This window comes from Thunnus maccoyii, chromosome 14, assembly GCF_910596095.1.
Source record: "Thunnus maccoyii chromosome 14, fThuMac1.1, whole genome shotgun sequence".
In the NCBI taxonomy this organism is placed as follows: Eukaryota; Metazoa; Chordata; class Actinopteri; order Scombriformes; family Scombridae; genus Thunnus; species Thunnus maccoyii.
In genome coordinates this window covers 9,065,016-9,086,267 of record NC_056546.1, presented here as the reverse complement: position 1 = coordinate 9,086,267, position 21,252 = coordinate 9,065,016, and the positions used below count along the sequence as shown (strand labels likewise).

Genomic DNA, 21,252 nt, shown 5'->3' with positions numbered 1-21,252 from the left:
ATTTGGATTTTACATTACAGCATTTACAGAACTTGATTCTGAACCTGTTTTCTGTTTTAGAAGCATTTGTCAGTTTTAAGATATGAACTGACAGGTCGGACGCTGTAATTAGATGCTGCAGCTACCGCTTACTGTAGTTCTCTGAACAATACTGCAGTTGTTTTTCTTTGATCATCGTCATGAGTCAGTTGACTAACCCTGCACACTGAAAGTACACACCTTTATATGTGAGCTATGATTTAGTGTCGCATTTAACTCTTTAATGTGACCCATGTTGCACTGACTATTAAAAGACCAAATGTCTGCCCCTTTAAATTCTTCACAGGGTAAATTTAGGATAAGATGTTAATTAGGCTGAATGTTAATTGAAGATAAAGTTTGAAATAATGGTTCAGATTCAGTCCTCATAAGAATGGCTGTGATGTACAGTGTGTGCTGATGCAGACAGTGACCCCCCCTGGCAAAATTGTTGTTTCATCACCTGACTGTCTGTCCACAAAAGCGTGGGAAGGAGAAACACAGAGAGAGAGAGAGAAAGCATGAGACGGGGAAAGAAAAGAAGAAGAAAACTGGAAATTCAAGCCTGTTTGTTTTCCCAGGAACAAAAGATACAAAATGTACAGTAAATTTGACAGAGAGGGAGACAGTGAGAGGTGAAAATAGTGTTGTATATATCCATATTGAATATCTCCTGTATATTTTGTTAATGTAGAAACATGTAAGAACAAGGCAGGTGGATTTTACAGCTGCAAGCACAAATAAAAAGCAATAAATAATGAAAATAAAGTGGTGAATGTAAAATGTAAATTAGCGATTGTAAATTAGAAGACTGAAGTTTTATTTAGGGAAACAGTTTTCTGCAGAGTGCAAAGAGACATAATGATGCAACAGTGATATTTTTATTTTTATTATGAGTCCCTGAGGAAAAACGGCATCCAAATTCAAAGGAAAAGTGGGAAAAGATACAAATGAAAGGATAATAAATAACACTGAAATTAATTTTTAATAAATATATCCTTTTCTAAAAAAATGAAAGATTAGATGGGACAGATGAAAAGCTGACCACCCACCCCTCTCTCACTATCACACACACACACACACACACACACACACACACACACATGCAGAAACAGGCTTTAGGTTTAGTCAAAATGCTGCCCACACAAAAGCCTCTTTGCATCTATCTGCTGTGTGTGGGATGGCTTTTCAGACATTGTCTCATGCGTCAAACAATTTTTTAATTGTTAACACATGAACAGAGTGAGCTTTGCTGTGAGACAGACACAAACCAGGGTCCAATGGTCTTAAAACATGTAGAAAAGTTAGTGAAAACTTTTCTGCTTTTCTAAAAGTGCTGTGGAAATTATTAAAAATATATATTATACATTTGCATGACGTTTTACCTCCATCAAGGGTGTGTTTGTTTTCAGGGCATGTTTAAAGTTTGATACCTCGAAAACCTGTTTACAGTCTTCCAAAAAACGTTTGCCTGAAGTCAAGTAGTGCAGATCAAAATCTATTTGTTTTTCCAGAGAAGATGTTTTGCTATTTCGTCATGAATTACAGCACTTACTTGGATAGAAAAAAAAAAACAAAACAATTTTTAATGTGATGATTTTGATCCAGATTTTAAAATTCACAATGTTTTCTGTTATTAATATTTCTGTTATTAAAGAAATGTAAAGCTTTAGCTGAAGGGTGTGAGAACTTAACACATCATAATCTTAATATATTGTTGTTATATAGTATATTTTGCAAACATGTATGTTTCATTTGATTATGAAACAAGGTGTAGTCATCCAGCATCTTTCAGTGGTTAACATGAGATGATTGATTCCAGTGATGAGGGCATTCTGGTATCTCAGATTGATGAAGAAAATGCTGTACAGAAGTGGAAGCAGTTCACTTTTCTGTGAAAAATGAACAAATAACTGATGCGTGCACAAATTAAGAATGCGGTTCTGTTTTGCACGGAAACAGGTTTTTCTCAATAAGAATGTGCTGTGAGTGTATGCGTGCGTGTGTGCGTACCACACCACAAACTTTGCACCATTCACACAGAGACGCGTGTGAGTCAATGTGATATGTTATTGCACCAAAGAAAATGATAACATCAATGAGAGAATTAGGGCACCATTTTATTTGAAGCCTTAGCCTCGTCAGTACATCACTTCTCAGCAGAAATCCATTCAATAACATTTAAAAAAAAATGTGTGAACTTCCCTTTTTCTACTAACTCTGCTACTTTACTACAGCCCATACATTTTTTCATAACTAATAGACTCGTATGATTCATGGTGTGTAATGGATAGACGTTATGGCACAGTGCATGCCTCAGACATTACTGATGCCAAACAAAGGACAGAACAAGCCTGTTTATGTCCAATCAAGACTGAACAGATGTGTAATTTACAGATAATTGTAGTTTTAGGTATTACAGTAAGCTTGTTCACCTGTGCACAGAGAGGTGTAACACTACAAATACTGTATAACACAAAGCTTTATGAATTGGTTTCAAAAACTGTTTATGCAATTTTGTCTTGTGCATACATGTTTTTAGATGCTCCAGAGTTTGAACTGTCGCTATTCAGCACTGATGCTTTTTCATTCAGCTCAGGGACTGATTTACCCCTACAACACCAAGCGAATGCAAGAAAATGCATCCAACTAGATGTTAGGATAGTAAAAACTAGAAGATGTCTTTCCAGTGCAGTGTCCTCTGGGTGATGCTTGTACTTGTAAAGCGACACTTGGTTTTTTTGAAAAAATGTTTTTAGGAACATTCTTGGCTAAAAGACATGTTTAAACTGATTTCTTTTTTTCTTCTTTTGCAGGGCTAAAGCACAGCGCTATCAGGATGATTTCCACCACATTCATCCATCCTGACAACCGGAGGGAAACCACCTGAGAAAAGCTCAAATGGTAGGAGTTAAGAAATTTGTACACTACTGTTCTGGCAGTCGGATCAACACCTTGTTAATAATATCAAACATGTTAGTCCTTGTTTCTCCAGATGGTTTAGGGAACTGGACTCAGGGATACAACTTGAGAGGCTTCGAAGCAACATACATGGTTTTCATGAAAACTTTGAGAGTACCAATTATTAGACACCTTAACTCTCCCGCTTGTTAGTGAAGTCCCTGCTGCGTGATATCTAGTTTTGCAATTCTTCACCACATGCTCTCTCTTTAACGATAGGCTGAAACATTCATGTATTTATCTTTCTATCTGGCTTTTTTTTTTTCTTTTTGCGGTCGTTTCTTCCTTGATTTTTGTTCTGTTTTTTTTAATATGGGGTGTGTATGTTTGTAAGTCTGTAGATGTTGTTTGTTGTGTGATGAAAATTAAATGTAGTGGTAATAATAATGATATTGTCAAACATGTTTATCTTACATAATCCCTAATGATTCCTGCTGTGTGCAGTCGAGATCTTACAAATCAATATTAATATCAAAAACACAAGGAGCCTTTGACCTATGGCCCAGTACATGTTTACTACTCAACCCAACATTACCTTACGCGACCTTCTTCAGCTCTCAGTAAAGAGAGTACAACCCACGCTGATGTCATTACTCAGCTTTGCTCAGTTTCAGTTCAAATATTACAGCTCAGTATAATCTCACTCTTGTCAAGTGTTTGACATTTGAAGTGTATTGTAAAAAATAACTCAGGAAAATAAAAAAAATGCTCCTACAGTTCACGGAGTTCAGTTTAAGATACGTTTTTAATTCCACATAGACAGCTATTTAATACCTGTTTTACTGTTGAGCTGTCCAGAGTATGAAAGTATGATGGAAGACTAGCAGACCTTGAATTATTTATAATTATATCACATTTTTTTCAGTACTCCCCAGTAGTATACAACAATAATTTCTAATGATAGAGTTAAATTAATTTAACCTGGACCCAGAAAATGGATGGATGAAAACCAATTGAAAAATGATTTGAATTTATTAATTCAAGTTTTTGCTAAAATGTGCACTTTTTTATTGTAAGTTGAGCTACTGCAGCTAGCAGTGGTGACAGTGTTTGTTACCGGTCTGCTGTTGCTGACTGAAACCTCACAAAAAAGGATTAAAGAGCTTCCTGCAGCATAACCCACTGTCAAAATAATCCTACTCTCAGTTTACAAGTGTGTGACTTCTCCTGACAGTTATCTCTTTAAAAAGTGATAACTAATATTAAGGTCTATGGCAGGCAAGAGAAAATGTTTAAGACTTTTTAATACCTTCTTTTTTTTTTTTTTTAGAAAACTGAATCCAATGCATTTTAAACCTTTACAAGACCTGCAGATACTCTGTATTTCTTTAGTGGGTGTCTGTAAACATCCTTTCTCAGTGAAACCCTGCACACACACCAGTATGACCACAGTTGTAACTGGGACAACAGAGTCTATGTGCCTTGCTCAAGGACAGAAACAGGGCGTTTCCCATTCAGACTTCCTGTTTCATCAGCTGATCTATTGTTTGAGTTTCTAAGGATGTCCAAGACGTGAACTCAAGTCAGTTCAAATCAATTGTAATTTATGCAGCATCTTTCATAGGAAATTAGACTCAGTAAAGTGTAACTGTGGCTGCAATCTAATGTCTCTATTGTGAGATGGGACTGTGTAATGGATGACTTTAGGTAGAGGTTATAGTAGGTGATCCAGACCTTAGTGTCACCATTTAATATGAGAATAATATGGGTAGTGTAGCTCTGTAGCAGCCATTTGCTAAATTTTCTAATTTTTCACCTCTGTACTGCATCCATAATATGTCTTGTGGAGCAAATGACAGGATCAAAAAAATGTTAAGGTCCTGTAGCCAAAATGCAAATAAATAAATAAAAATAATTAGAATTAAATCGGGTGATTTAATTTGAACTTTAGCGAGGAGTTGAAACATTGAGAGAAAACTCTGTTGCACTGTAAAGTAGAATGACTTCGCAACATCCATTCAGTGCAGTGATATTTTAAAGAAGCTTCATGGATCCCTTACTGTAAATGTAGCATGCTAGCACCTGTGAGCTATTTTAATAATATGGAAATGCCCTACACTTGTTTTATATATATATATATATAGAGGCCAGTTTGCAAAAGATATGCTCAGTTGAACTGGTGGTAGATCATTGGGTTATTTTTTCACTGCAACTGCCAGCAAACAAGCACAAACAAACCACTCAAACTGCAAACTTCTCATTAACACCAAACAGCAAATCTTTTGCCACATTCTCCGCCCGTTTTCTCTCCTCCTTCCACTCCCTCTGCTTTCCTCCCTACTGTTGACTCAACTCTTCTCGTGCTGGATGACTGACAGTGAGTGCAACTGCAGCCGCTCAGATTAATTAGTGAAAGTGGAGAACATCCATTCATCACAAAGTCCTGATGATCAGTAAGCGTCATAGCGTCAGACTGGGGGAGCTGTGACCCCTGGCAGCTCATACGTTATTTTGTGTGTGTGTGTGTGTGTGTGTGTGTGTGTGTGTGTGTGTGTGTATGTAAATGGATTTTTGGGATCTTTATACATTGCAGAGAGACTGCCTGGCAACAGAGGTGTGCCAAGAACTATAAATCAAAGGGACAAAGTATTTTTTTAAAAACTGAGAGTGAGTTGAAAGTACAGCAAACACGGGACTTTTGTCAAGGTTAGATGATTATTGTATTTACTGAGAGGGTTACCAGATGTAGCCCTTTTTATTTTGTATAAAGAAGAGAAATAAAGTGACATTAAATGAAAAGCAAGACACACATAAACTTCACTCTGATTATGTAACTGTGATTATTGCCTTGGCTGGAGTTCACTGTTCTCACAGTAACATATCTAGAGTTCTCTTGACTCGACTGGGTTTAATAAAGACCAGTCGCAACATGTTTACACCTTCATCACAGTTTTAAGTGTTATCAAGTTGCCCGTGTGTCTAAAGACGACAGTTGCTCGTGGTGTGCTGTTAGTTTATTGGAACACATGTCAGATGTAAGATGTATTGGTATGTTTCATCTCACGTTTGTCTTACTCACCGTTGGAAGTTGTCACGTCAATGCGTGCATGTAGACAATACCATTGAATGTGATCAATTACTGCTTTCGTCAGCCCAGTGACTCACATTTTGTGGGGTTACAGGTTTAAAGGACCAGTACACCTTTGCTTGACACAGAGCTCCAAGGTGGAGCTGTAATTAAATAAGAAGACCACTGATGATTAAGAAAATGGTTTGGACTGTATGTTTGCCAGCTATAGACCCCATTTACACTTTGAATTAACATGCAATCTGTATCTGGATATCCTACTTGTATAAATAAAAATGTATTGGATGTCAGCCAGGTGTAAATGCAATCTGTACAGCATGACCATACTCACAAAAAGAAAATCCACCCGGCAACTTGAAAGGTCCGAAATCTGCCTCTTCCTGCCAGCGCAAGCAAGCTGGGCAAAAGCTACAAGTAGTAATGGTAGCAGTAGTCTTCTCTTGCAAAAAAAAAAGCTTGGTAACTGCAAAGGCTCATGCAGATGTCATTATCCAGATAATGTATCCAGATGCAGATCACATGTCAACACCAACCTTCTTCTAGAAATCCACACACCCAAAGTGTTTTGTGTGCACAGGGTGCAGTTTGAGGGCATAACTTCATTTTATGCAAAATGCGAGGACTGAAATATGTTCTATACTTAAAAAATGAAAAAAGTTGATTAATAGGATTACAGGAATTTCAGGAGTTTCATATTATACCAAATGAGTTAACAAAATGAAAGCATTGACAATATGTCTGCCTTCCGCAGTCTGTCAGTACAGTAGGTGGGGGCTTAGTTAGAGGAGTCCTTCACTAAGATGGAGTATACAGTACACATCAGCCCTCAAGATATGAAAGTAGAAGTCCAACGGCGATGATATTTAATTAACTGACTCACTTCAGTGTGTTTGCGTGAGAGCCTGCATGCATCTGTGTGTTCACTGAGTGGAAACTTAAAGTGCAGCATGACTGTTTCCAGTTGTCTTCCCTGTTCAGTCCTGACACGGCTGCTTGGCCAAACACACATACACACACACACACACACACAAAGTAGCAGACGTCCATTTTCCCTCTTAAAACTCCTGTGTAAAAGAGCCTCTATTCCTAGATTTGTTTTGACAGCTGTGTGTGTGTTTGTGTGTCTGTGTGTGTGTGTGTGTGTGTGAGAGAGAGCACATCACAATTTGTGGCAAATGTCCCACCTCTATCGTCCATGGGCCAGATGCACAAACGATGTGCACACACAAAAACCATGCATACGCCATTTCCTGCACATAAGCTGGTATTTATAAACACAGCATGTGCGGTAAGTCTGTGCGCACCTCACCTTCAGACCAGGCGTACATGTTTTTCTGGAGCGATCTGAGGCTGATATGATGAGGTGGAGATGAAATGTAAGATAAGAGAAGGAATCTTTTAATCTTCTAAAACATTAAGTTCACAACCAGCTGCAGTGACTGTGTGATTTTTTTTGTTTGTTTTTTTGCGTTTAAACAGAGATCTGTAAAATGCCAGTAAAAGACACATTTACAAACATAATATTAATTAATCATTTTTGTGATTCATTCTATTATTCTTTTAATTTACATAGGAGTCAACATTGTATTTTGCCGTTAATATTCTTCTTATTGTGTCCTTAGTTGTGTCGGCGTAAAGTCGGTTTAGGAGCGCTACAAGCTAATCATTGATTTAAATTTCTGAGATATCACTGCTGACGATGGTTTACAGGTCCATGTGATGAATTAATGATATGGACGCTATAAAGAGCTGCATGGCCGTGCGTGATGACAGCTGTTCTGGCGCCGGTGAAACACAATCTGTGAAACTGCACATCTTCTTTCTCCTTTGTTTCATTGACAGGTGCACAGACTGATGGAGCCGACAGCATATTAATATGAAAACAGCTGGTTAAGGGTGGGGTCTTCATCCATTTATGGATAATTGTGGGAGTGGAAATGAGGCTCGTTGCACGTGGGCCCAGTTCCACAATTACTGACATTTATAAAACACAACCTTGCCTACGCACAGCTTTGTAAATCCTACGAAAAGAATATGTATGAATATTTCTGGCTTTGTGTGTGCACACAGTTTTAATCATGAATCTACACAAATTTATGCATCTGGCTTTGGTCTCTAGCTCAGCCATTTTATCTCTACATTCATCTCTCCAGTCAGCAAATGAACTCCTTCTCCCGTGAAATGTAAGATAAAGAGCTGCTTAAACGGGAAAGTAAATAACTCACTGTTACTCTAAACTGATTTGTTTTGTCCTGACTAATTTGTCCACCTCAAACAATAGGTTCACATTTTTTAAGGCTATCTTAATACAGTACTCACATGTGCATATTGGCCTCTTTCACAGCAGACATTTTGACTTGTCATAGTAGGAAAAGCACAGGTGTTAATAATGATATTAAATCAAAGTCAATTCTGCCATATATATACAGGACATTGAGGATTGAAGTGCTGTGTCTCTCAGACCCCGGTGTTGGCATATACAAGTACTAAAACACAACAACAAGGGTTTAAAAATACTAGGATAAAACAAAATACTAAAATAATTTAGTATTTAAATATTTACAAGTTAAGCTAAGCTGGGGGTTGAGGGGCCGATTAAACAAGGTGCAGATCAAGAACAAAAAACAGTAATGATTGATGAAGTACAGTGCAAATAAGACAAATATACTGCATAAAGCTTAAAGATGTGAAAATAATATGCCATCCACAGGATGAGTAATTAGCAGCAGTTTGTAGTGTTATGTACAAAGTGGCTAGTGTTGAGTGTAGGTGTGTGTGTGCATATAAAGTAGTCTTATGGCTGGTGCTGTTGGAAGTGTAAGGGATGGGATGGGTAAGATACAGTCCAGACTTTTTGGAGGCAGAAGAGATAGCTCTGTTCTATTTAAGTGTCCCGGTGAGTGAGTCGTGACAGTGAGCCATCATGCACAATAGCAGGACTCTGAAACTGAAGCTAAATAGAACATTGTTCATTTTAGTGTTTACACCTCTGACATGTCAACTTGTCTACCAGCCTATGAAAGAGTTATTGGTAGTTGTATGTAACATGTAAGACAGTAACATGAGACACTAATAATAAAAAAAATATTTATATAAATATAATAGGTTGTGGGGTAAAGTAAGAGCGTGTTTACTTTACAGTGGATATGAAGCAGTGAATCAAGTTGACATTATTTACTAAATGGATTTCCACTCTAATCAACAATTATAGAAGAAAGATGACAAATGTAAACGTATAAAAGAAAAAAGAAGCCCTGTTATATCTTTCGTGACAAGGGTGCCAGCATCTTGCGTTACTACGACCTGTGATGTCACAGGGTTGGTTAGTTTGGCTGGGTTCAACAGATAACAGCAGTAGAAAAAGTGAAAGATAGAGATAGCGAAAGATAGATGGTGAAAGATGGAGATAGTGAAAGACAGACAGTGAAAGATTAAGATAGTGAAAGATAAACGCAGAAAGATGGAAACGGAGGAGTAGGAGTAGGAGGAGAAGGAGGAGTTGTCAACCTTTGTAAACCTGTGAGAAAAGTCTACATGAGAAATTTTGTGAAAATATGTTAATTAAATCTATGGATATTAGTTATATTAGTGATGAGGTTAAACAAAAACACTGAGAAAAACTAAGTGCTTTCGTGTACACCTGCCTACAGATTGAAAGCAAAAAACAGTGTGTGAAATGCAGCGCTAAAAGTTCCCACACTGCGTGTGACACTGAAGTTACCAGTACAAATTTTGACCCTGTTTTTACAGCTGAGTCCGACTGGTTCAAACGTAGTCAATATGTCCAATCAGAGGGCAGATGGTTCTGTTGCGATCATTCCCCTGCAGGTCTAGAAAGATCTAGTCGATTTTTAAGATGGACGACAGTGCAGACTGTCCTGCGACACAGGTGGGTTTAATTGTACTTGAGGATGCTGTAGATAGTAATGGTAAACATTTAATGTGTTGTGGATTTAGCTGATAGCTATTTAGTATATTTCAAGCTGAAGGGAAAAAAAAAAAAATCAAAACTTTTTTTCTATTCCACGTAAATCATAAACCGTTGAATACAAAAACGACTCATCAACATTGTTGAGAACTGTAAATGTTATTGTGCTTTTTATCCAGAAAAACCACAGCTTCCCCATTTACTTGTATTTGTAGGCCAGTCTTGCCTGGTCCGATATGGCGGTGACGTTGACGTATGACAGCAGCAGGCCGAACCAGTCAATATGGCATCTACGTATATCAAACCCCCAGGAAGTGCGCCAGGCTTTGAAGGCAATTTGACATAGTGGCCAAACCGTGTAATTACAACTTCCGGGTCCAACAGGGGCCCAAAAAGCATTTTTCCAGCACACAATCATGGGAAAAGGAGTGGCTGTAAAATGGTGGATACATTTTTTTGAGCGTCACAACAGCCACAAAATGACTCGTTTCACTATCAGAATTTCCCCATTGAAGTTAGCAGAAGGTTAAACTGGAAGTTAGCCGGCTCGGCTGGCAGAAGTCTCTGGTGTGCAAGCGGTTGGGAGGCAGGTACTAAGACATTAACTATGCTCATACCAATAAAACAGTATTCACAAACATCTGTCACAGAAACATAGCTATTTGATATCATTATCATTAACTGCATGTTAGCCTAAAGTTTCACAGAGTCTCTCTCTCATTGACACATCTTTCACTCCAAACAGCAGTACTCATGAACCCCCCCACTCCGACATACAGTCTGACACACGTCCCCTAGCCTAAAGATTTCCATAGCATCTCTGCAGCATAGGATTCATGTTTACGCCCCCCCCCCCCCCCTAATAAATGAAACATGGAAATCCCCCCCTAATATTTATAATTGACTGGACATTAGATTCCAAAAACAGGAAAAAAGTGTTGCACACTCTGGTTCCATATTTATTTCTCTTTTATTTGAATGATGTTTCAGCCCTCAAGCGTTTCAACAATCGGGATTGTTGATCTTGGGGAAGGCCTGAGGGCTGAAACATTATCCAAATAAAAGAGAAATACATATGGAACCAGCTTTTTTCCTGCTTTTGAGTCTGCTTCCAGTGATCAGCACCTCACTACAACCCTTGGTGTGTATTACTTTTCAATTATATATGGACATCAGATTCCCCCAAAAAGCTGTAAATCTGAAACAAAGTTAATTTGCTCCCTCAATATTAAATATTAAAGAGTTAAACCGACTCCAAAACACACTGGATGTGTATCATTCACAGAAAACCTGCTGCGGCTCGTTTTTGTTCATGTCAGCCAGCAACAGTGAACACAGCAGCTGTGAGCGCAGTGCCAAAGCTTTGGGTCCGTCCTGTAGGTCCTGCGGGCTGCAACTGCTCCAGTGCTGAATTTTTTTTTGAGCCGAGCACCGCATATTTCTGGTCCTCAAAACTGGTATTTTAATTTAACAGAGCGGAACCTAACATGGAGCATCAGAGGGAGGGAGGGGGGATATGGTGCTGCACATAAGACGCATACATGCCATGGATGTATTACAGGCAGTAAAGTTACTTTTTACAGTGAGTGGAGCGGTTTCTGCAGCTGTCTCCAGTGTTTCAGGCTTTTCTCCACCTTTCAGCACAGAGATTGGTCCATAATGAAAATTGCAGAGTGCACAAATGCCACAGTTTTGTGGCTTTAGTCAGCAGAGGTGTGTACACACAGAGCTCATCACCAACTGTATTTTGCTTCTTTTACTTCTCTATAGTATCACATCTACTGTATTACGTAAACTATTGAAATGCCCATCAGAATACAGCTATTAATGTGACTCTGGCAGATCTGAAAAGTGTTTCATGAATGTATGAATCTTACAATAATGTCGTTCAGATGTCACTGAATGTAATCCGGGATTTTGCAGAAACATCAGTACTGATGTTCTGTTTGTTGTCCACATCTGGCTGCATCAGATTCTTTCCTTTGACTTCATTAAATGCCTGCAGCATCACACAGCAGCAGAAACGATAAACATCTTTAATTTGAGAGTGACGTGTGCATTTACACAGGTGGCACAGCAGCAGTAGCTTTGATCAGGATCTAACAGTAATTAATACTTTGTATTTAATGTTCAGTGCTAAACATCCGATAGGTCAGCTGTTACGTACTGACTCCACTGCTGGTTTCCCACGTCATATCGGCTGGAATGCATATATGCAACAGGACTTATCACAGGCTCAACAGGCCTTTCAAGTTCATCCTCCTCTGTTTCCAAACAAGTGTGTGTCCAACTTGGTTCAGAAATGCTTCACTGTCGTCACCTGTCAACGGAACCAACCAACCCTGTTACATAGGCAATGATGTCACTCCAAAATGGTGACTCACTAGCTTGTTAGCTTGGTAGAAATTAGGAAAATAAATTTGTCATATCTGCGATTTAAACAACTTTTTAAATTCATTTCATGTCCCCTTCAAAGTCCGCTGCAACAGTAGGACAACAGCACACTAACAACAAACACATCACTACAATGTTTTATGCCGTAAAATAGAAAACATATACTGTGTAATTACACTAATTAAATTATGTAAATCACCCTAATAAACATTACTAAAATAAGGTGATACACAAAATCTATCTAAAATAAATTCAGAAAAAAATACTAATTGCCAGTTTATTAGGGACACCAAAGTACAACTAATGCAGTTTAATATTACTATATAGTTCCACAGTTATTCCTTTATCAAGGTTATAATTTTGCAGTGTTTAAGAGTGTTGATTCAACACTATGGCTATCATGGAGACTAATTTGTGCTGCTGCTGAAATGTATTGTGTTATACTGAGAGGTGTTTCTTATATTTTTATATATATTACATAAATCTATACAATATTATTTAAACAGTACCACAACCTGCAGCCTCCGAAATGACTGTGACGTTAAATCTCTCAAACTGTTTCAACAAAAACTGAACAGTGTAATCTTTATGAAGGTTAGATTTGTTTGATTATAGGTGTATATCTTACTTAACTCATCCACAATAACAGTGATGTTCAGTACAAATGTCAGATGAATCATTTACTCCGAAGAAGAGGACTGCCAGTCAAGTCCCATGCCTTCACCTTTGATCCCCAGCCAATACATACAGCCGGTGATAAGTACTCCGCAGCCTGCTCAACGCTGATGCAGGTTTCCACTTCATCAAAAGGGGCGACAAGACAAAACATTTACTCATCCATCAAACTGGTTAATCTTCTTTCAGCAATAATGAATAGGCTGATTCACCGAGTGGAGAAATCCCACTGCGTAACTCGTGATCTTTAACCATACTGCAATTTGTATTCACACTTACTACGGTGTGTAGAGTGTTTGAGAAGAGCTTCAGCTGCACAAATGTAAGGGTTAGTTCAAGTTAGCTAAATGGAAAACCCTAAAGACAAATAAGGAGCACTGGTCAAAATACATAAAATAGATTTTTGGATAAATGTAGAAAGGTATACAAATGACATTATTATTTTTTTTTTTTTTAGTAAAGTTTTTTTTTATTTTTTTTTATTTAATTTTAATGATCTTGAAAGGGGAACAGGCTAACTAACCTACATGCTCAATTAGCCAGTTAGAAATTGGATGGACAGCAAGGTAATTAATTAAACACTAATTAGCTAACAGATATGTTTTGTTGAAAGGTTGCCTTTTTCAGTTAGTTCAGGGATCCAGGATTCACAATATTTGCTATTTTACACTTTGCCTTTTTTAACTACCTTTTTTTTTTACTAGTCTGAACAGTGTTGCCATTTCTCATCCAAAGAAACAAGCTAATGGTAGCTTAAAATGCTCATTAGAAGTTACCCATTAGCATGGGATGCTAATTTTCATTGAGTATAATCTTGCATATCTTTATTTGGAGTAGCCCAGTGGAAAACTTTATCATCTGTGTTCTACTTTTGAGTTGGGATTTCTGACAACTATGATGAGATGAGATCAACTTTAATGTCCCGAAGGAAATTTGTCTTGGGCAAAAGTGCTATGCAGAGCTGCAATCAAACAATACATGACAATACAATACATGGACAAAAACATACCACACTGACAAGACAATGCAGTGGTGCACTAGTGCAAAAAAGTGCTGCACACCCCTGCAATCACATAATACATAACAAGACATATACGGTGTAACACAACAAGACAATGAAGCTCTCCCTCCCTTTTTTTTGATCTCTCTTTCTCTTTTTTTTTTTTTTTTTTTAACGGTCTCTAGGCTACAGAGGTGAGAAAAATCAGTTTCAAAACAGTTGCAAAGCCACAATTGCCAGCAGTAAAAAAATAAATAAAATAAAATAAGAAAAATCCAATATTAACACAATCAATTTAATTTAAAAAAAAGGAAGCATTCATTTGTATCTAGTTTCACTGTTAATGAATTGCTACAAATATTTAATACAAGAAAATTGCTAATTTAAATTAAAAATGTATTAAATGCAACATTAACACAAAGATCAGAAAAATAATACTTGCACATTATGTGCAAAGGCAGCTTTAAAGCTTTGATGGGAATGCTTTTATTACACATTATCAAAAATCATTTTGCCATATATTAGATTTTACACTTACACTTTGTTCCAATTTTGATTCAAGGCTCATCAAACTTTTATTCTGATAAATTTCAAACCTCAATTTATCGAACATTCACCTGTATTATTGCTTGAGCTGGCAGTCTGGGGATGCTGCTTCACTAACCTACATGCTGTGCACTTATTCTATTATTGGAAATAAACATTAGGACCTAATTCTTTCTGATATTTTACTGATTTGTCTTATTAAATCCACATCTATGTGAAGGCAGGCACGTACAGAGATGAGATGCTGTTGCTGTGAAATATCTACACATAATTGGTTACAAGCTTTTAAAGCATCATGTCAGTTTCTTTTCGATAAATGTACTCCACAGTGTTTAAAGCTGCCCCGTAAGGGCTAAATGCAGATCCACTTTATCAGGTGGGGAAGACAAAGCACTGAGTCATCTATCAGACTGGTTAATCTGGTCCTGTCCGTTCAGTAAATTATTCATCATAGTTATTTGTCTTTGTCCAGAGTGAAATACATCGCTGGAGTGAATGGGTACCTCTGTAAAATCCCCCTTTTCTTGACTGTCTTGTGTAAGGACTTTACTATGTAGACTGTACTTTTTAGGAGTAGCTGATTGTGGTAACAGTTTGAATACTGCTGCAGATGTGTCTTTACTAAACAGTTTGAGCTTCTGGGCTTTGCAATTTTTTTCTAAATCACTAGTGACATTTAAGAATTTATCTCTGAAATATTTGTCTTCACATCATGAGAACCTGATTTCACGCATTGTTGTTGACAGAGATATCTTAATATCTCACTTGTACTGAGGTTAACAAAAAAACAAACATAAAACCAGTCTGAGTGGGAGTGAAACATCTTTTCACAGCGATAATCTTGAGTCTGAAACTAAGTGGTACTCCACTTAAAGGGCAGCCAGGTAATTTCTCTCCTCAGCTCTTAACAGAATGATTAACAGCGTCAAAGATGAGAGATTTCAAACCATCTTGGTGTAAATGGCTACGGTGTGAGGACAGATGCTGGGTTATAAATGGAAGACTGTAATTTATCTTTTTACACTTTGCACAAGGCCTTTAATCATGCTGTCCATCTATGGTACTTTCATATGGCTAAAGAAATTCATCCTGAGGAGAAAAGCCTGTCAGTTGTGTTTTTAGATGACTGGGGAGATTTGTCTTCAAGCCTGTCGTGTGTGTGTGTGGGTGTGTGCATTCACACAAGATAATTCAGTTTTTCGAGTAGTGTAATGTTGCTCTTTTAACCTTTTGTGGATTTTAATTGTGTCTATCACAGACTACAGAATACATTTGTTTGTCTATACACAATGCTGTTTGTAGCACAATGCCAGACAGCCATAGGTTTATTTGTATACTCTTTACCAGAATAAATAAAAAAGATATGAGCCACACGTAGAGAGAGCATGTATTATGAACTATAATTATGACCATGTTGCGCAAAATGTAACCACAACTAGACATTAAAAATGCATTTAAAATGCTGCAGCCTTTGCAGGAAAGTAGGAGTATATGCATGTGGTCACAAGGGCTAACTGTAGGTCATGTCTTTAGATTATTTAAAAAGACTGTTTAAAAAATGAACACAGCATATGATGAGTGATATTCTGTGTCCAAAACTGTGCAAAAAGCAAACATATACTTTGTTTTATCCACAGTCAAACCATCTGACATGTGTTGTCTTTACATGGCAGTCACTATAAGATTTCCAGAATATCATCTGCTAAAAGCCTAAAGTGTAAATATCTGCAAACAGCCTTCTGTCTCATCCTTTCCAATGATGCGCAGAGCTGTGGGGAGGAGGTCGTATTGTTTGTTGTGGAGCCAAAAATGTAAGGCAAAGCCTCAAAGTAAAATATTCTGCTTTAATCTGTTTATACTGCGCAGACAGAGTCCATCATGACTAAACAAAGTGTGGTCAAATCAAAGTGACCCTAATTATTAGTCTTTTAAGTAAATCTGACGCTGTAAATTATGTTCATGTAAACTATGGTTTCAGGAATTTTAATTGACATGGGGGTTATTCTGTCAGGCCTCATTTAACTTTGTTCTGTCTATCAAAAAACACATGTAGCAAGTTTAGTGTAGAAAGTTCAAAGTAAATAGATGAAAAGCAATCTATAAATAAAAGAGCTGGCATCACAGGAGTGTTACAGATTAAATGGTTTCAGGCTCTGCAGTAAATTTAACAGGAGAATATTTAAACTATCATGAGACTGTATGTATGTGTGTAATGAATCCTTGACAGAAGGAGCCGACGATGATGTTCAAACTGTGGAAAACAAATTGAGACATTCTTATCGGTTTCACCAGAGTGTCGCAGACTGTGTGTTGACGTGGCTAACGTCGTCCATTTCCTCTGCAGGGAGTGTGTTTTTGTGCAGGTGACTCAGGCGGTCTCCAAACATTCTCACTTCCTGTCAGTGCTCTCAAGGCAATGAGAGTGCAGGAATTGTGTTGCTTCACATACTTTTCTACATTCCTTTTTTTTTTTTTTTTAACATTTAGATTAATAGCTTAATGTTCAATGTGTCAGCTGTGCATGTAGCCTCGGATACAGTGGTGGTGAACGAGATTTTTTCTCACAAAATAATTATGGGTGCAGCTTTTCATTTTCTTTCTTGTGGTGTAAAGATTTCACTTTTGATTTCTACAAAATAGATAGTTGAAAAGTGAATATAGATATGCTATATACATTTCTAAGGTCTATCTATTTGTTCTTATGTTATGATTTTGTTATCAAGATCATTTACAACACTCAGGTCAACTATTTTATTTCAGCTCTCATGTAAAGTTTGTCAGAATATACTAATGCACTTCTGTTTTTTGTTTTTTTTTAAACATTTGTGCCTAAATGTATTTTCTCTTATTGCATTTGTGAACAAAATGTTGAAGGAAAAAGAAATAAGATTAAGGATTTAATAAGAGCGAGAAGATCATCTCTGGATTGTAACTTGGTGTGTATTTTTAGTCTACATCAGCCCAACATTTCCTTTGTTTCCGTCGATGGTGCCTTGTACTGTGTGTGTGTGTGTGTGTGTGTGTGTGTGTGTGTGTGTGTGTGTGTGAGCTTTCATTTCAAGAGTCTGATCCAGAAACCGGCCAGAAAGTTTGTCAGGAAATCAGAAAGCTGCTTACAATGACGTAGGACAGTATACACAGATGTTTACTAAATACCAGTGTTGTAGTGAAGAAATTACATATTAACATTTGCCAACTTGCTTTTTGCGTAGACAGTAATTATGCTCGTATGCAAGCCTGTTTTTACTCTGATCAGAAAATAGTTGAGTGTCGCAAACCTTAGGGACCTCACGTGGGATACGCTCTTGTATTTTTCAGACCCTGTTGGCAGACCCTAGCTTAGTATATCATGGAAAAAAATCTAAAAAGCACACTGAGTTTTATATACTGCTGTACTTGTTTGCTGATAATCATAATACGATCTTACCAAATCTGAATTGACAGCATGTTTGATAGAAATAACAGGCTAAATCTATCCTACAATACCATCTGAGACCTCAAGGAAAAAAACTCACAAGTATTAGTATTAGTTCTAGCAAAGAAGCAGAGGAAACCTTCAACAGGCCAGTCAGAGAACAAACTCTCAGTGGGAGAATTGAGCATGTCGCTGAAAATGTGTAAAAAAGGAGAACAACACACTCCAGATTTTAATACATGTGTTTGTAAAGCCAGGAACATAACAGTGATGCAAATAACTACTGTAGATATTATCTCAAGCAGCTCATTGCTTAATATCCTATGTACCATGCATCGTTTTTAATCCCATAATTATATCATAGACTATTAATCTGATTTATAAGACCTGCGGACGATACTGGGCAATCTGAGGAATGTTGATTAGTCATAGTTTAGGTGCTTTCTTAAACATTTTTTAGCTCTATTTTTGTGGAACCGAAATGAGTTTCCTTTTCTGCAGGTTTGCAAAAAAAAACACATTTTTATTTGCAAGCAATAAAAGCTGATAGTTAATGCCATTCCAGCCTGTTTTTTATTTGCTCACAGTAGGCCTATAATGCTCCTAACGATGCCCTATAATACCCGATAACCGCTTAATGCACAGTGTCACCTCGTGTTTTTATATTTATGTGTGTTCCCAACATTTAGATTAATTCTCCATGCTTTTCATGTTTGTTTTTTTTCCTGTATCCTAACAATGCTTTTCTCTCATTCTGTTCCAGTTAAGATATTGCTGAGTCAGTCTGGGGTCATGACATCATCATCATGAGATGGGGATGGGGGCTGGTGAGCGGTGACCGCAGGCGGCAACAGAGGAGGCGGTGCTCTGTGGTGTGGTTCACAGCTGCTGGTTCTCTGCAAAAAAAAACAACAAAAAAAACAAAAAAAAACAAACAAAAATTGCGATGTGGACTCGTCTTGGGGAATAATTTGCTCAAATGTTGAAAGGAAGAACAAATTCAAGAGATTCGAAGGGGCAGTAAGTAAGACTTTTATTGTTGCATCGCACCAAATTGCTATAAAACACCTGCAGGAGGTTGGTAGTTTTGTTGATTGTCCAGGTGCTGAGGTTTTTGGCTTTCTGGCTTGTGGGCTGTTCTGGAGCAAAAATCTCCACACCCAGTGAAGTCATTGTGCTGCTGTTGAAATCCTGGTTGGTGGTGAACACACCAAGTAACACACAAGTAAAATATTACTTAATACCTTTTAGAGCTTACTCATTGACTCTGAGATTTAGCCCTGCCTTCATGTGAATATCTAGCATTTCTAAGTGCATAAAACAGCATTTATGTGCTGTTTTATCTTAAAATCTAAAATCTGGAAAAACACACACTGCAACTTAAGAGGTTACTTTAGAGACAGCCATCACAGCCACACAAATACTATGTGTTTTGACAGCTAATCTGACCAGTTACGAATGTACGATAACTCTTCATGTTGTGAAAGTTAAATGCTATCATTAGTCAAGATTTAGAAATTTAGGCAGGTTAATTCTCTCCAACTTCTGGTTTCAACATTTAAGTCTGAAAAACACTTGTGAAATTTGTGCAGAAACACTTTTCAAAACTGCAGCAAAGACAGATAATCTCCACTGGCCCTTATTGACTGAGTGAATTTGTTCTTTCTCTCTGTGTGTTGTAGATAATTCACCTTGCCTGTATCTTGAAAATGAATCAACTTTAACATTATTATTATTGTCTTAAAATTCAATGAATTCATGCTCTTGATGCTAATGGATTTTTGTATAATCATTTAAGGTCAAGACTGGAATAAAGGTCTAAAAATTCACTCGGCACATAAAAGACATGTTCTTAATTCAAATTATGGTGATTTTGTGTCACTTACATGCAGAACACATATCAATGACCAGTTTGTTAATTATCACATAATTTGAAATTTCAGCCTCCTGACTTTGTACATAGTTGATCAGCTGAATTCCTTTAAAGGTGCAATGTGTAAGAATTGGCCACCTGATCCAAACAAATAGGGAGCAGCATACCCCCCCCCCCCTACCCTCCCACCCTCCACCCCCAAACGTATCACCCCACCACCATTATCACTCACTGAATATAGCGTAAAGCTTACTGTTTACAGTGAATCTGTGCAGTAGTTTCAAGACATCAAAATGCTACTGAGAAATTACAGACAGTGGTAAATTACAAAAGAGCTGCACAGATCAGAAAGCGGTTGCACCACGGAGATAAGTTACAACATAACTCTAAGTAACAACTAAATAGCTACACACATGTCCCTAGGGGTGGTATAAATCATCAAATGTCACAGAACTTACTGATAGTAAACAGCAGTTTTTCTGCAATACAGAATCATGTTTTCATTAAATGCTGCCATTTTACAACACAGTAATCCAGTAGAGACCTAATTTATTAATATGATATTTCAATATCGATCCAGCTTACTACAATTTGCTACGATGCCAGACGGCTCATTCAAGCTTTCACATAGCTGGTGGAATCCAGTGCAGGTCATTGGATCAGCTGATAATGAGCAGCTGATGTCTCACCAGCGAGGCAGCTGCTCCAACAACATCGGTGCAACTTTCCAAATAGGCGTTACTTGGATAAACTGACCACATATTGGGAATCTAAATGGATACTTTCTCGCCTGAAAAAAAAATATTAAAACTTAATGTTAAAAATGTTAAAACATTAACTTAAAACTTAAGTGACATATTAACAGTCCTACAGCGAAACTTGCAGCAGCTTTCAGCCTGGTTTCTGCTGATTGCTCTGTCCAACACTACTACTTCTGCCTCTCATGTTGAACTGAGGGCAGACTGGACACTACAGTGACTCACTATCGCCCCTGAGGTACAAAGTGGTATTACAAGACAGTACTGCCCAGACGGTGCCGGAGCTAGCTGGTTACCATGCTAACTTCAGTAGATATCTCTGCAACACAATACATAGATGTCTTTGACATAATGTTAAAACTGTTATTTCTTTATATTCTGTCGATATTTTTAGTTAATTTTTGAATGTTTTAAACTAAATTCTGGCCAAATCTTACACATTGTACCTTTTAAGGACAATAGATGCACGTTAGCAAGCAAAGTGCATGTATAGTCCTTACATGCATTAAAATACTGCTTTAACAACAACATAATTATATTATTTATAGAAACGATTTCTACTTCAACATAGTAAATGAAGGATAAATAAAATATAAATGAATAAAATCATATCTTAATTATTAAATGAAATTAAACTGTTTTTAAATATTTAAGTA

At 37.3% G+C, this 21,252-nt stretch overlaps 2 long non-coding RNA genes across 6 annotated transcripts in view; one reads left to right on the top strand and one right to left on the bottom strand.

Annotated features, from left to right (window-relative positions):
* The window catches only part of LOC121911526, a 92,950-nt gene extending 74,134 nt beyond the window's left edge, over positions 1-18,816 (top strand). For all 4 annotated transcript variants that reach the window (XR_006099887.1, XR_006099886.1, XR_006099885.1 and 1 more), the window contains 2 exons: positions 2,835-2,922; positions 18,729-18,816. This is a non-coding gene — a long non-coding RNA (uncharacterized LOC121911526). The remainder of the gene's footprint in view (positions 1-2,834; positions 2,923-18,728) is intronic.
* Positions 1-21,252, bottom strand: part of LOC121911525 — a 73,510-nt gene that overhangs the window by 12,468 nt on the left and 39,790 nt on the right. Inside the window, exon 4 of one of the 2 annotated variants that reach the window (XR_006099881.1) lies at positions 17,950-18,861. The exons of the other annotated variant lie outside the window; for it this stretch is intronic. This is a non-coding gene — a long non-coding RNA (uncharacterized LOC121911525). Of the gene's footprint in view, positions 1-17,949; positions 18,862-21,252 lie in introns of those variants that run through there. 2 annotated transcript variants of the gene reach the window in all.